The sequence below is a fragment of the Podarcis erhardii genome (assembly GCF_964252035.2).
Source record: "Podarcis erhardii genome assembly, chromosome: 4".
In the NCBI taxonomy this organism is placed as follows: domain Eukaryota; kingdom Metazoa; phylum Chordata; class Lepidosauria; order Squamata; family Lacertidae; genus Podarcis; species Podarcis erhardii.
In genome coordinates, this window is record NC_138508.1 from 37,181,421 (window position 1) to 37,197,393 (window position 15,973).

Consider the following 15,973-nt stretch of genomic DNA (forward strand, 5'->3'; position numbering starts at 1 on the left):
CTTCATTAGGTTGCTTTAAAACCCTTTTTGTCTTCAATAAGAATCTAATTATGGCTCCCTAAAGGCTGTGGTTGTCCAAAGGAGTCTAAAGTATTCAGTAATCAAAAACCCGAAGTACTCCAGTGAGTGCTATCTCATTCCCTAATTCACTCAGCTTCCCTTTAATGCTAACTCTATTTTTCATGGTAAAATAGGTGAAACTTTGCTACAACAAGAGCCAGGTGGCAACACTCCTACTGGCCTGGATCTGGTAGACAGGGTTTTGCCCTGGTTCTGCCTGCTTGCAGCTGTGTGAGGCTCCAGCCCCAGCCCCCATAAAAGGAGTAAGCGCAGCACAGGATGGGACAGCAGCAAGAATAAGGAGAAGCTGGCCTCACCACACAAACTTCACTGTCCTTTCTCAACATAGGTGATGAGGAGACAGTGACCAGCTGGCACAGCCCCTAAGGCACTTGAAAGCCAAAGAGCTCACCCACCAGGCATATCTTCTTCCAAAGCAGCGGATGGAGGTGGTTTCAGGAACTGTACCCCAGTAATTCACTATCTGCCCTCCCTAGAGCAGGAAGACAGGACTGCTACCCAAGGGATCTGTGAGCCACCAGAACTTAGGAAGCTGGTGAGTCAGACCATTGATCCATCTATTGGTATTGTCTACCCTGACTGGCAAGGGACGCGGGTGGGGCTGTGGGTTAAACCACAGAGCCTAGGACTTGCCGATTAGAAGGTCAGCGGTTCGAATTCCCGTGACGGGGTGAGCTCCCATTGCTCGGTCCCTGCTCCTGCCAACCTAGCAGTTTGAAAGCACGTCAAAGTGCAAGTAGATAAATAGGTACCACTCCAGCGAGAAGGTAAACGGCGTTTCCATGCGCTGCTCTGGTTTGCCAGAAGCGGCTTAATCATGCTGGCCACATGACCCGGAAGCTGTACGCCGGCTCCCTCGGCCAATAAAGCAAGATGAGTGCTGCAACCCCAGAGTCGGCCACGACTGGACCTAATGGTTAGGGGTCCCTTTACCTGTACCCTGACTGGCAGCAGCTCTGAAGGATTTTAGACAGTGGTCTCTCTCTCACCCCAGCCTGGATATGACAGCCTTGAATATGGGATCTTCTGTATGCAAAATGATTCTCTCTGTGCCATCAGTATTGTGAGCCCAGTCTTGTGGAATTCCCTCCTGGCTGAAATTAGGCAGGCCCACTCCTTGTGGACCTTTTATTTTTCAACTGGAATTCCTGCAGCAGGCAGAGGACCCTGGACACCATCTCCTGATTCCATGATGGCGTCATTGGCAGCAGAAGCATTTTAAGGTAGTTTTCTGCTTCTGTGTTTCATTTTAATTCATCTAATTAATTTTAGCCTTTGGAAATATGGGAATAATTATTGCAGAAATAGTGGCATTTGTGGTGCTTTGCATTATATCAAGGAATATAGCATCCAAACTAAAATAAAAGTCTGTCATTCACTTTGCCTAGATTTGTCCACCAATGGCACTGAATATTTGTTTTGCAATCCTGAGACTTCAACCTCTCTTTAAAACCAAAACAAAATAGGGCAGGCTTCCTCAAATTCGGCCCTTCAGTTTTGGGGGGGTCTACAACTCCCATAATGTCTAGCTAGCTGGACCAGTGGTCAGGTATGATGGGAACTGTAGTCTCAAAACATCTGGAGAGTCGAGCTTGAGGAAGCCTGAAATAGGGGAATGATTCAATTGCCCTTTATTCACATCTGTCTCCCTACCCTCTCATGTGCGTGCAGCTTAGTGATGTTGTCAAAGTTCAACATCATTTACCTTTGAATATGAGATTTCTCCAGCTTGTAATGCTTGACTGCATTGTGAATTAAGTGCCATTTCTCAAAGAAGTTCTTCTCTTTTTAAAACAAAGAGACAGTTTTTATTGTTCTCCAATAAACAGTAGCTCAGAACACATTGCTTTCCAATAAGCAGAAACAAGCAAAGTACAGCCAACTGATGATTACATACAGCATACATGACATGACCAATATCCATAATATATACAAGCATGACAGTAGACCCAACACGTTGCTCCCTGCTGGTTTTGGAAGGAAGTATCTTCAAAGTTCCACAAAGGACATCCTGGCTCCATGTGTCAGTGCTAATTTAAAATGCCAAAGGAAAGCAAATATAAGAAGAGTTTGGATTTGATATCCCGCTTTATCACTACCCTAGGGAGTCTCAAAGTGGCTAACATTCTCCTTTCCCTTCCTCCCCCACAACAAACACTGTGAGGTGAGTGAGGCTGAGGGACTTCAAAGAAGTGTGACTGGCCCAAGGTCACCCAGCAGCTGCATGTGGAGGAGCGGAGACACGAACCCGGTTCACCAGATTACAAGACTACCGCTCTTAACCACTAAACCACACTGGCTAACCAAAGCAGCCACATTAGAGCACCTCTACCCTGCTATTTTACCCGCTCAAATAGGGCCAGCTGCTGCACTCTGACTCCCACACTTACCTCAGCTTCTTGTGCTACCACTTAATTCTAACAATAACATTTTATATAGCAGACCCTCCAAGTGTCTCTATTTTCCAGGGACGTCCCTGATTTAGAGAAGCCATCCTGGTTTCTGATTTGATCCCAGAATGTCCCTCTTTTAAATAATAATAATAATAATGTCAAAGCGATAAATAACTACCTGACATTCAGAAGACATCTTAAGGCAGCCCTGTTCAGGGAAGTTTTTAATCTGTGATATTTTAGTGTATTTCTGGTTTTTATGGAAGCCGCCCAGAGTGGCTGGGGAAACCCAGCCAGATGGGCGGGGTATAAATAATAAATAATAATAATAATAATAATAATAATAATAATAATAATAATAATTTATTTATTTATACCCAGCCCATCTGGCGGGGTTTCCCCAGCCACTCTGGGCAGCTTACAACAGAATATTAAAATACAATAGTCTATTAAACATTAAAAGCTTCCCTAAACAGGGCTGTCTTCAGATGTCTTTTCCTTAGGATGTCCCTATTTTCATTGGAGAAATGTTGGAGGGTATGGAGTTATCCGACCCCCGAGTCATCTGAAGGCAATCCTGTATAGGGAAGGGATTTTTTAATGTGTATTTTTAAATTATTATTTTTATATGTTGGAATCTGCCCAGAGTGGCAGGGGCAACCCAGTAAGATGTGTGGGATATAAATAGTAAAATTATCATTATGGAATGGGGCATCCATTTTTTCATTGGAGAAATGTTGGAGGGTATGATATAGAACTGAGGATATCACCTCCAGATTTTTGTCATGGCTTTTAAATATACTTACTCAAGTGGGAGAACCCTGATCTGGATGACTATTATTTGGAATCAGTCATTGTCCCCCTCAGTCTTTCTTCTAATTTCCTTTTGCTCAAAGGTTCTTTACTCAAAAGGGGAGCATCTCAGCATACGTAGGAACCACAGATCTTGGTATCGGGGACATTGTCATGCTCAGGAGAGTCCCTGCTGCCAAGAACACTATAACACGTAGCTTCCATGGAACCTGACATCTGTACTCAGGCACTATGGGAAGCTATATTTCCCATGAAGCCTAGTTCCTGGGACATTGATGTTTCTGAGTTCCATTCAACAGCAATGATGGACATACAGAGACAATTTCTAGTGATGCTTCTGTCATCTGGTAAATTCTGAAGGGAATGGAGTAGAAAGTTCACGGGGGAAAGGAGTTGGTGACTAATGAGTCCTGGTATTGTGGACCACAGTGTGGGGACAGATGTTTGGTCTATGTTATGTTCCTGATTATATAATCAGGAGTATGGCAATGAAACAAATCTCAAATTTGGCTTGTTAAAAAAATCAGCCGCTTCAATCTGAAAGGAGTTCGCTCATCACCAGCAGTAGACTGCATGCATTTTCTTCTGTGGCCCAATTCACCCTGTTGACAATAACAGCTATGTAAGGACCAGAAAGTTGTGCTTGTGGGAAAGCTGCACATACGTGATAATGCTTATAAGGAACTGTCTGGGTCAACACTTAAATTTCTATCTTCTATGGCAGAAATATGCCATGTTTAAGAGGATCAGTACCTGAAAAGCAAATCATAGAAGCTACATATATCAAACATTTTTGACTGAAACTCCTACCTACAGCAGACGGCAGGAAGATTTGCTTGCCATTAGTGACCAGTCCTGTACCATGTTCACGCAAACATTATATTTATACTGTAAAGTGTGCACACAGTAATCATCTCATTCTATGCAGCAGAGACATCCAACATGCTGAGTATTCTCAGTGCTGCACAAATGAACATGTCATTTTAGGCAATGAAGTTAGGAATCGAGAATGGCCCATTGGAGCTACATGCTCAGGAAATGGTACCTTATCTCTGCCCCACAGCATCGTTCTCTGGCAAATACAAGATCATTGTATCCAGCAAGCAAAGGCCCGCCATGTATCTCTCCAAGCCATGGCAAAAGTCCTGAAAGCTTTGCAACTGGGGAGCAGTTTCATCTGCTAATACTTCTGCTTTGGAGGCCAAATGAAACCAGTACTGCCTGTGGCCTATGTAATCCCCAGCCATTCATTCCACATTGCTCTCTACAAATGAGATGTCATGAGCTGCGTAAGGATTTCTGATTCCAAAGGATAGCTTGCTTTGCCTATCTATTTTGAAAGCTGCATATTTTGTTAACACATCTAGTTTTTAAACAAAATATTAAAATATTTTTATTTGAAAAGTAAGGTGAGTTCTCATTCTAACATCATCTTAATATTTAGGTTGATTTTGCCAGTTATACATTTTACTGACCTGCTCCTACCAATTAAATATAAGCTCCTTGATCCACAGTTGTTGGTTGGCTTTTGAGCAAATATGAAGTGCCAGAAACCATGTTATCTCCATCCCACCCTTTATATTAGAATGTGTTTACAACAAGACACTAACTTAGCAAAGCAAACCTCCACATTTAGCAGGATTGAACTAAGTGAAAATAAATATTTTGACATGCGGGCACTGCAATTCCACAAAATAAAGATCCTGAGTAGATGTGATTTATATCTGTTTAAAGAAATCCTTGTGGTTTCAGTTATTTTTGAAGTGCAAATAAGAACAAACAGAAATCAAAAGCATTCAAAGTCATAGAAACTCATTCTCGTCCCTGAAAATGAACTGGAACAAGCATATCTACATTCCTCTCATTTTTTGCATTGCATCTAAATATAGACATTATGCATTGCTTGGTGTTATAAAAGTCGATCCATTAATCACCATGGCCACAATCAAGGAAGCCTAAGCGATTCCATTCCTTTCAACAGATGTCATTCAAGAACACCTAGAAGTGTACTGCTTTTAAAATTTTGAATGCCTTTCCAGAGGACAGTTCAGGCTCTCGTACAGAATATTCCTCACTTGAATTGCCATTTCATCTCCATCTTACAATAAAAAGAGGGGGGAAATCTACTGAATCACCTTGAGTGTAAGTCAGAAGGCCCTTTCAGAAGTGGCCTCTGTGTGTAAACTGAATGTGTGGTTCCAATGTACTATGTACTATCTAGCTCAATGTGAACTTTGCACATTAGCAGAAAGAAACCTGACAGTCTCCAAGGTTCAAAGTCACTTAGAGAGTAGAGAGACTGGAATTGCGTGGGGTGAAAACGCATGATGAGAGCTTACATCTCACAGATAAAGAAGCTTCACAATCTCCTAGGGCTAGTAAAGTCTGGTCCTTTAGGGTGGAGCACTACTGCACCAACCTCTGCCTGCTCCCACTGGCCTGACTTTTTAATTACAACCTGTTGGTCTACTTGCCCTACCAGTCCCAATGGTCACCAGCCACCATTGCCTAGGGCTATAGATAGATGTTGTTCTTGCATGTATAACATACTGTTATTGTTTACAGCATCTTAAAAAGCAGAGAAATCACCTTGCCGACAAAGGTCCATATACCCCGTATTTTTCGCTCTATAACACGCACCAGACCATAACACACACGTAGTTTTTAGAGGAGGAAAACAAGAAAAAAAATATTCTAAATGAAATAGTGGATATATGATTTTTGTGGTTCCTGCTGTGGCCACAGAAATGTGATCTGACAGTGAGTTTGGAGTAGCCCAATGCAAAAATCCTGAGGATCCATGTGGATCCATGCTTTGTAACCACGGAGGAGGGAAGGAAGGGGAACCACGGATCCTCTGCTCACGACTGCAGCAGATCCCCCCCGCCACCCACAGGCATTCGCTCCATAACACGCATAGACATTTCCCCTTACTTTCTATGGTTTTCCCAGTAGTGATGTATGGAAGTGAGAGCTGGACCATGAAGAAGGCTGATCACCAAAGAATTGATGCTTTTGAATTATGGTGCTGGAGGAGACTCTTGAGACACCCATGGACTGCAAGAAGATCAAACCTATCCATTCTGAAGGAAATCAGCCCTGAGTGCTCACTGGAAGGACAGATCCTGAAGCTGAGGCTCCAATACTTTGGCTACCTCATGAGAAGAGAAGACTCCCTGGAAAAGACCCTGATGTTGGGAAAGACTGAGGGCACAAGGAGAAGGGGGTGACAGAGGACGAGATGGTTGGACAGTGTTCTCGAAGTTACCAGCATGAGTTTGGTCAAACTGCGGGAGGCAGTGGAAAACAGGAGTGCCTGGTGTGCTGTGGTCATGAAGAGTTGGACACGACTAAACGACTAAACAACAACAAAATTGTTTACATGACCAGTTAATCCAAGGATGTAAGATAAGAGAGTCAGGAATCTCTGATCTGTCTAGAAGTTATATCCTCCAGCACCACCCCATTCACTTAAATGACTCTTTAATCTCTTGAACTTTTAAGCAAATCAGGGATCAGGCTGAGTCTAATTATTGTTATCACAGGATAACTGACAAGTTCTAGGACTCTAGCCAGTTTTGTATTTAGTGTCAGATAGACCTATACTTGTGCATAAATAAACATCTCTTTCTCTCCCCCCTCACCCTCTTACAAGGGAGCGAAATAATCTTAATCCTTGTTTTCTATCAGCCTACCAACATAAAACCATAGAATAATAGAATTGTAGCGTTTGAAGGGTCCTGAGGGTCATCTAGTCCAACCCCCTGTGATGCAGGAATCTCAACTAGATCATACATGATAAATGATCATCCAACCTCTGCTTTAAAACATCCATGGAAGGAAAGTCCACCATGGGAGTCTGTTCCACTGTCAAACAACTCTTACTGTCAGAAAGCTCTTCCCAGTGTTTAGTCAGAATCTCCGTTCTTGTAACTTGAAGACATCGGTACTGGTCCTAGCCTCCAAAGCAGGAGAAAATAATCTTGTTCCTTTCTCCATGTGACAGCCATGGGTCTGTACAGAGTAAGAATGAAATGGCATAAAGGTGACTTCAGAAATAAAATGCATGAGCTCTGAAATAGAACTCAGAAGGCATAACAGGAGACAAGCAAGCAAGGGCGTCTGATTTTCTTGATGGTCTCAGAAACTACTCATAAACTACCCCTTCTGACCAAATCAGATCTCTGCTTAAAAAGAAAAAAGAGTTCTTAGGCTCTCAAGTGGCAGTCTGCCAAATATTCATGATAAGCTTGTATTGCTCATTGCTTGAGCAGCCAAACAATGACCTGCATTGTTCCAATATCAACCAGGGAGTGGCTCCCCAGACTTTTTTTAAAAGAAAAACCCCAAAGTATTTTAAGAACAGAAAACAGGACCCAATTAGGGTTGCTTTGACTAAGCTAGCCAAAAGGCATATCTACACTAAAAATGGGGTGAATAATGAGATATCATGTTCCCCTCCAAAACAAAGATGAAGAGACTGACTATTTTCTCATCTGCTGCCAGGCTGAATTTTTATCTCTGGCACTTTGCAGGCAAGACCAGAAGAAAAACAAAATATACACAAATAGCCCCCACCTTTATTTTGGACTTTTGCATTAATTGCTGTAAAGCAGCTAGATATAAAAATGTCTCAGTTCACTAAACAGCACAGCAAAACATTTATAACAGAGTCGATCTGCAATCCTATGCGCCATCTCAAAATAATGTGATCACAACAAACCTTTTATTAAGCTTTGTGGTAACCTAGGAAGATAGCTATGTACTAAAATAATTCCTTGAGCAGAGAACTATGAACGCACAATTTATTTGCTGAAACTATCACCTGAGGACATTTTCAGTGATCCTGCTCCATTTGTGGTACCTTATCTGAGGCATGTTCTGCTCCAGTTCTTCCTTCATTCCAGCAACAACTAAAAACTTACTTGTTTGTCCGAGCACTTGTAGGATATTCAATTGTAGTTAGTAAGGCTTACTGTTAGAAGTGTGTTTCCTCTCTCTCCGATATAACTGGATGCAGTTTCTTTTTTTCTTTTTTTGAGCTTGAATCATTGCATTTTGCCCCACCCCAAGATCAGCTGATGAAGGACGGGTAAAAAGTAAAGATATTAAATAAATAAGTGGCAAGAAGCTTCCAAGACACCAAATGGATCCATCTCCCATGTTGAACTATTTAAGTCAGAAGTGGAAAAACTCAGGCCTCTCTATACAGCTCATGGGTTTCTTGCCATGCCTCACATGGCAAGAAACCCATGACCTGTCCTTCTCAAGTCCTTGACTGGATGGAGGAAACCCACCCTGAGACCTCCTCATGAAGGGAAGCAGCAGCAGCTTTGACTTTGGCATGGCTGGCATGCAGTCTACTAAAAGGTAAAGGACCCCTGACAGTTAAGCCCAGTCACGAACGACTCTGGGGTTGTGGCGCTCATCTCGCTTTACTGGCTGAGGGAGCCGGCGTTTGTCTGCAGTCAGTTTTTCTGGGTCATGTGGCCAGCATGACTAAGCCGCTTCTGGTGGAACCAGAGCAGTGCACAGAAATGCCGGAGTGGTACCTATTTATCTACTTGCACTTTGACGTGCTTTTGAACTGCTAGGTTGGCAGGAGCAGGGACCGAGCAACGGGAGCTCATCCCATCGCGGGGATTTGAACTGCCAACCTTCCAATTGGCAAGCCCTAGGCTCAGTGGTTTACACCACAGCACCACCCGTGTCCCCATGCAGTCTACTATATAGCGTAAAAGTCACACCAGCCCATTTTACCTTGGACACTGCCCCCTGCTGGCATGTGACCCCTGGAAGAATGCAGCCCTTGCATTGAAAAGTTTCCCACCCAAGTTTTAAGTACTTCAGTGGGATTCAATTTTGGAGCTGAATTTAAACCCTCTCCTTTCTTTTCCTATTGAATTGAACTCAGGCCCAACTGGTGAGCCCCACCATGACCATGTATGAAGAGCTGTGCTTCATCTCAAATCCTTAACACATTTTGCAAGCTCAGAATGAGGAAAACAAATTATCCTGGAACCACATTATTGAGCCAACTGTAGCTGTTCAGGAAAAGTCCTTCCCAATCCTATAAAAATAGAAGCATTTAGTTGAAGTCCATCAATGGGTAGGAATAGCAAGAAGCCTGAAAGTTCAGTCCACTGTAACTTGATAGAAGACCGAAAGAGCGCATTGTCTTGCCACCCCACCCATTGGCCAGTTCAAGGAACTAGCAATAAAAAGGACCAATTGGATATGATAGTGCAGGGCTTGAAATTCATCCCAAAGCATCTCCTTGGTCTGACTCTTCATCTCTGCCCTAGGATGCCTTGCACATCTGCTCACCACCAGTCTGTGTGATGGCACTGGAGAGACAAATTAACCCAACTAATGCAACATCTCTGGAGCTCATTCACAGTCATTAGATAAGAGTTCTTATTAAAGACCAGACCCTGGAGCTAGAGTCTGGATGTCTAGTCTCACTCTCATAAATGCAAGCAATGCCAAACTTGCTCAGACTGAAGGACTGTGAGCTCCTAGACATTTTGTTAAAGAAGAATTCTGAGTAATACAAGCTGCCTGTTTTGGCGATGAGAGAAGGGTTGTTGTCCCACAAGCCATCTTTATCTAGAACCTGAGATCTTTTTCCTGAGGGGGAAGGGAAGAAATGGCTGTGTTCTGGGTAGGGATGTAGAAGAAATTTAGTTTACATTTAAAGGAGAAGCCACATCAGTTACACCCCCCCCCCAGCTGTACTCCAACGGCAACTTGATCACCCTTGGAAATTCACACTTCTCTGAATTTTGCAATGCATTTCTCCAGCCAAGTGTTGTGATCAAGGATGCATATACTAGGGTAAGGTGCACACTAAAAAGCATATATTGGTGAAAATATACAGGGGAAAGTGTGGGTTAGGCAAAGTTGTGTACAAGAATGTGTTAAAAATGTGTGCACTAAACTGCTGATGATGTGAATTGTGAATAACTGGAATTAAGCCTTGGGGACTGGGTGGGGAACCAGAATTGACAAATTTGCCCATGCCTTAGAGACCAACTAAGTTTGTTATTGGTATGAGCTTTCGTGTGCATGCGCACTTCTTCAGATAGGTATCTGAAGAAGTGTGCATGCACATGAAAGTTCATACCAAACTTAGTTGGTCTCTAAGGTGCTACTGGAAGGAATTTTTATTTTTATTTTGTTTCGACTATGGCAGACCAACACGGCTATTTACCTGTAACTATATTTTTTAAAGTGAGAGAGAGGAAGCATATTCTACAAACAGGAAATATATATTTCTTATTGTGTTTCTTATTTATAATTTCTCCTTATTAGGGCTTCTAGCTTATCATTCCATTGAAGGATGTACAGCAAATGACACAATCAGAAAGAATACAGCTAAGATGCTTCGGAAGAACTATTTCCTCTCAAAATCTGAATAAGGCTTCTAAATTTCCAGTGTGGATAAAAATGAGGGGAGAAGAAACATTATTAAATCATTCTACATCTTTTTTGTGCATCCCCCTTCTTACTTACTTTCCTGCCTTCAAATCATGTGCAAGGTGACTCATACGAATATTATCAAAATATTTTCTGTTTCAATTTTGACTCCTTCTTACTCCCCAGTTTTGATCAATTACTCAATTTCCAAGAAAGGGTGTAGATGACAGCTTTCCAAGAGAAACTCCCAGAAAAAAAAGATAGTATCCAGATTTACCAAAACACATCTGAAGGTAGGTGAATTATTATTAAATTGTTATCATTACACAATGGTACTCTACAATGCTATTTGGTGGAATATTTACTTTTTTAAAAAATGGACAGTTATTTGGCAGAGTGGGCTTCTACATATGAACATGCTCAGTCTCACACTTGCCCATAGTTAGGAACATAAGAAGAGCTCTGCCAGATCAGAGCAAAGACCCATCTTGCCCGGCATTCTGTTCTCACAGTGGCCAACCAGAAGCATATGGGAAGCCTGCAAGTAACTTGCATTGCGGAATGTTCACATGCTTGTTGTACTGCGTTCTGCCGATGGAATACTAGAGATGGTGGTGGCTCCAGCAAATGTCACAGTTTCACATTGCAAGGAATATGCATGTGGGGATGTGTAAAACAGGGGATGCTCATACATAGGGCATCTAATGCCACCATTTCATGCCTAAGGATGGACATATCTATTTCCAAACCATGCAACTTCTTTCCCAGGCTAGGAAGCCCTGTGGCTCTGTCTAATTCCGGTGAACCTCTTCTCTGCTTTCCCACCTGTCCACATAGCAGCAGTCATTCTTTCAGGTTCCAGCAAAGGGAATCAGGGACACTCTGGGATCTGCTGAAAGGCCAGCTTCTTTTCCTGAACAGCTTCCATTCCATTTGGTCATAAGAATTATTAAGGAACCTTAAGAATTGTTGTCTGAGTTTTCCAGCTTTCCTCTTCCTTCCTCATCCCTTTATCCTTTTGTATCATTTCTTTTAGAAGATGATCCTGAAGGCAGAGACTGTCTTATTTTTTACTGATTGTTTCTGAGCTGATCTGGGAGCCTTTTCGCCTGAAGAGCAAAGTAAAAACACTTCAAATAAATAATAAATATAAATTAATATTTCAGTGTGTTCTGTGTTCTTCAAGTATTATATCTTGGGGAGACGTTAAAAAAAAAAATCAGCCCCTTGAGCTTCTCATCAACTGCTTACTCAATTACACCTTCAATTATTCATATTCTTGTTTTGGATACAAAAGTATCTGCAAGATCAACACAAGATTGTTTATTATATTCTTCTTTACTCCTTCCTTGCATATTTAATTGCTGTCACTCTAAGGGATCATGTGTGCTTCTCAGAAGATTCTCAGCTATGACAAGAATACTTGTTTCTCATTTACAATAAATTGTGTTTGAAAGGGAGCAGAGAAAAGGAGAGAGCATTGCTATTTTCTCTTAATTATTCACCTTTCCACAAATCACTCACAAGACCTGTTTCATTTGGCATAACTGTTTAGTTGCTTAAGGATGCAGAAAGTTGTTAGTAGAACCCCTCACAGAGTTACAATTCCCAGCAATGTCAACAGATTGTAGTTCCCAGGATTTGCGGGGGGGGGGGGAGAGATGACTGTAAAAGTGTTATAAGAGTGCTTTAGATGTATGGTGTGGATGCAACCAAAACCAGCCTTCTCCAACATGGTGCACTCTAAATGTTTTAGACTGCAGTGCCCACTACCTCCAGCCAGCATGGCCAATTGTTAGGCATGATGGGAGTTGTAGTCCAGCAACATTTAGTGGGTATTAGATTGGGTAACAATGAATAAAATGGTGGACTGGCAAAAGCCCTTACAGTTCTCTGACATACTTATCCCGGGTATATATTGGAGATTCCAAGAAACCAAGAGATCAGTGCAGTTTTGAAATCAGTGCTTAAAATCAGTGCAGATTTGGAAGCTGAAAACTTCCTCCTTGATCTCAGGCATCATTAAGCAAAATATGGTTACACTAAGTTAAGAAGGTATCCAAATGCATAGTGAACATGCAACTTCCCAGAATATATTGTAGTTATAATACAATGTTCATGCTTTCTTTTAAGAATCGGAAGAGGAGCATTAGTGTTAATTTCTTGATTTTGTATTGGTTTCTACAGTTACTGCACTGCACTGATGTTTTGTTGGTTTCCTGCTGGTTTATAATTCTGAAAGTGATAACATATGCTCCTATTGCCCCTTTTCCAGTTAGCTAGTACCATTCACCCTACAGTAAATGCTTGCACTAGTTGAATACATTCTTTTAATATCTGCACGGTGATTCAGACCTAGGTTAAGGGCCCTTATCTGAACTGTAAATGTTGCAAAAATTGGTTAACATATTTGAATGTCTTCTGTATTCTTAAATAAAGAAAGCAGAGAAAGTGCTGTGAGAGTAATATGGGACTAAAATATCTAATTATTTACTAGGCTGATATGGAAGTGCTTATGATTGTGAAACAGTGTCCAACAACTTGGCATTATTGTGGCAAGTGTGTTATACATATATTCAGATCCTCAATTAGGGCTGGACAGGAAAGAATCTTACCCTCAAACATTAATATATTTCCCTCTCTTATAATGAGAACCTAGCAAAATAAAACACACACTACTCCATTAATAAATATGTAGACCCAATAATGGAGATGCATAAAGCCCTTTTCGGGTGCTATGAATTCTTGTGTTCAACAGCAAAGTGGGTAAGTGAGGGACCATGTAGAGTCTCCCTGGCCTCCAATGCTGCACACTCCTCCCTGACATGTAGAACATGGATGTCTGTTGGGAGGGGGACATTATATGTTTGTGCAAAGGCTTCCATGGAATTTGAAACTCCCAAAGTTCAAGTGTTCTTTTTCCTTGGTGTTGTTGAACATAGGATCTCATAATGCCAGAAGGCAATAAGTTTTTCCAGTGATGCTCTCATTCCTAAAGTCTTCTTTTATACTTATAGAGTTAATGATGACCAAGTTTTACTCTGAAACCCCTGTTCTGTTATGATGGTTTCATTAGTGGCTTATGTTAATAGTAGCTAGAATAAAGTTTGACTTATATATTCACACATAAATTTATGGGGAATATTCACGTAGCAATGTCTTGAGTTTTATGCTCCATTAACTATATTCCTTGTCAATACTGAATAATGATTTTGGCATTTTCATATACACATGTCTGTTGTGTAGGAGTAGCAATATGCAAGCATACCCAACAGCTTTACAAAGGGGAAGGTTGAAATTGCAGTTTTGTTGTCTTCTCACTAACTTCAGTTTGGCTGCAATGCTGTTTTCATCGCCCTACTTCATCTCTAGACATAAGTGTTTTTACTTGACATTATGTAAGATGATAAACCTTTTCCTGCTCTCAAAATTGTCTTCAGCATTCTCCTTTGAAAATATTTGTGTTACAATATTCACTGATAATTAGGTATCTGGGTTCCAAAGACATTTGTTTTCAGTTGTTGATATTTGACAATATTTACAGCTGATATGCAGTGAATGGGATTTCATAGTTGACCATATATGAGGGATGGAAGTTTTTGACTGCCAAAATCAAAACTGTCACCAGATGTCAACAAGTCTAACAAGTGAGGTTCACCATTTTGAGATGAAGGCTTCACATTTGAAACAGTGAAATAAGCTCCGTGCTCTCAGAGAACAAGCCTGTTCCCTGGTGGCCGAGGTAGCTGAACTGGAGAAAGTGAAAGAGACAAAAATGTCCCATGTGACCTTTCCTAATGGTGCCATTCCACTCCCACTATTACAGTTCCTCTGCTGTCATGGAGAATGAGGGTCTTATGAAAGCTTGAGAAAGTAAAGTGATCTTTTAGAAGAAAACCAGTAGGACCAGGTGCACAGCCTGGAAGTCATTTTGGACTCACAGCTGTCCATGGAGGTTAATTCTGTGTCCAGGGTGGCTGTCTACTGGATCCACCTGGTACGCAGGCTGAGACCCTACCTGCCTGCAGACTGTCTTGCCAGAGTGGTGCATGCTCTGGTTATCTCCTGCTTGGACTACTGCAATGCGCTCTACATGGGGCTACCTTTGAAGGTGACCCGGAAACTGCAATTAATCCAGAATGCAGCAGCTAGACTGGTGACTGCCTCCTCCTCCTCTCCGATTATTTCCCAACTTTCCCCCTCATCTTCCTCTAAGCTGTAACCTTCCTCAAACCCCTGCTGTAATTCTGAACTGTCTTCTTTGTCTCTGGAAGGGTCAGGCTGTGGAGGCAGTCTCCACCATTCCTCCTCTGCCCAGTCCCTGACACTCTGCCTAGATGATCAGAGGCAGTAATGCTTCTGAATACCAGTTGCTGAAAACCACATGAAAGGAAATGTTATTGTATTATAGAGTGGTGCACGCTCTGGTTATCTCCTGCTTAGACTACTGCAATGCGCTCTATGTGGGGCTACCTTTGAAGGTGACCCAGAAACTACAACTAATCCAGAATGCAACAGCTAGACTGGTGACTGGGAGCAGCTACTAGGACCATATAACACCAGTCCTGAAAGACCCACATTGGCTCCCAGTACATTTCTGAGCACAATTCAAAGTGTTGGTGCTGACCTTTAAAGCCATAAATGGCCTCGGCCCAGTATACCTGAAGGAGCATCTCCACCCCTATTGTTCTGCCCGGACACTGAGGTCCAGTGCTGAGGGCCTTTGGCGGTTCCCTCACTACGAGAAGCAAAGTTACAGGGAACCAGGCAGAGGGCCTTCTCAGTAGTGGCACCCGCCCTGTGGAACGCCCTCCCATCAGATGTCAAAGAAATAAACAACTATCAGACTTTTAGAAGACATCTGAAGGCAGCCCTGTTTAGGGAAGCTTTTAATATTTGATGAATTATTGTATTTTAGTATTCTGCTGGAAGCCACCAGGGTGGCTGGGGAAACCCAGCCAGATGGGTGGGGTATAAAATTATTATTATTATTATTATTATTATTATTATTATTATTACTTTATTACTCAGGTCCCACTCAGGCCCAGGGGGCTTCCCACAGGCATGCAGTTGGCCACTGTGAGAACAGGATTGGCCATTGGCCTGATCCAACAGACACTTCTTATGTTCTTATGTGTTTACACTGTATGGTGACTTGTTGTCTGGTACAAAGGTTGTGGATGTCCCCCTTTCTCCCCTTTTCACCATACGCTGTGCAGGGGAGGCAGGAAGCAAGTGCCTCCTGAACAAGAAGTCTCCTCCCCACT

General features: G+C 42.1%; 1 long non-coding RNA gene across 1 annotated transcript; it reads left to right on the forward strand.

The window, feature by feature from the left end:
- The first annotated feature begins 5,280 nt into the window (after positions 1-5,280).
- LOC309340344 lies at positions 5,281-11,871 on the forward strand. The gene is made up of 3 exons (XR_014155948.1): positions 5,281-5,433; positions 10,893-10,999; positions 11,743-11,871. It is a non-coding gene; the product is annotated as an uncharacterized lncRNA (long non-coding RNA).
- The last annotated feature ends 4,102 nt before the right edge of the window (positions 11,872-15,973 follow it).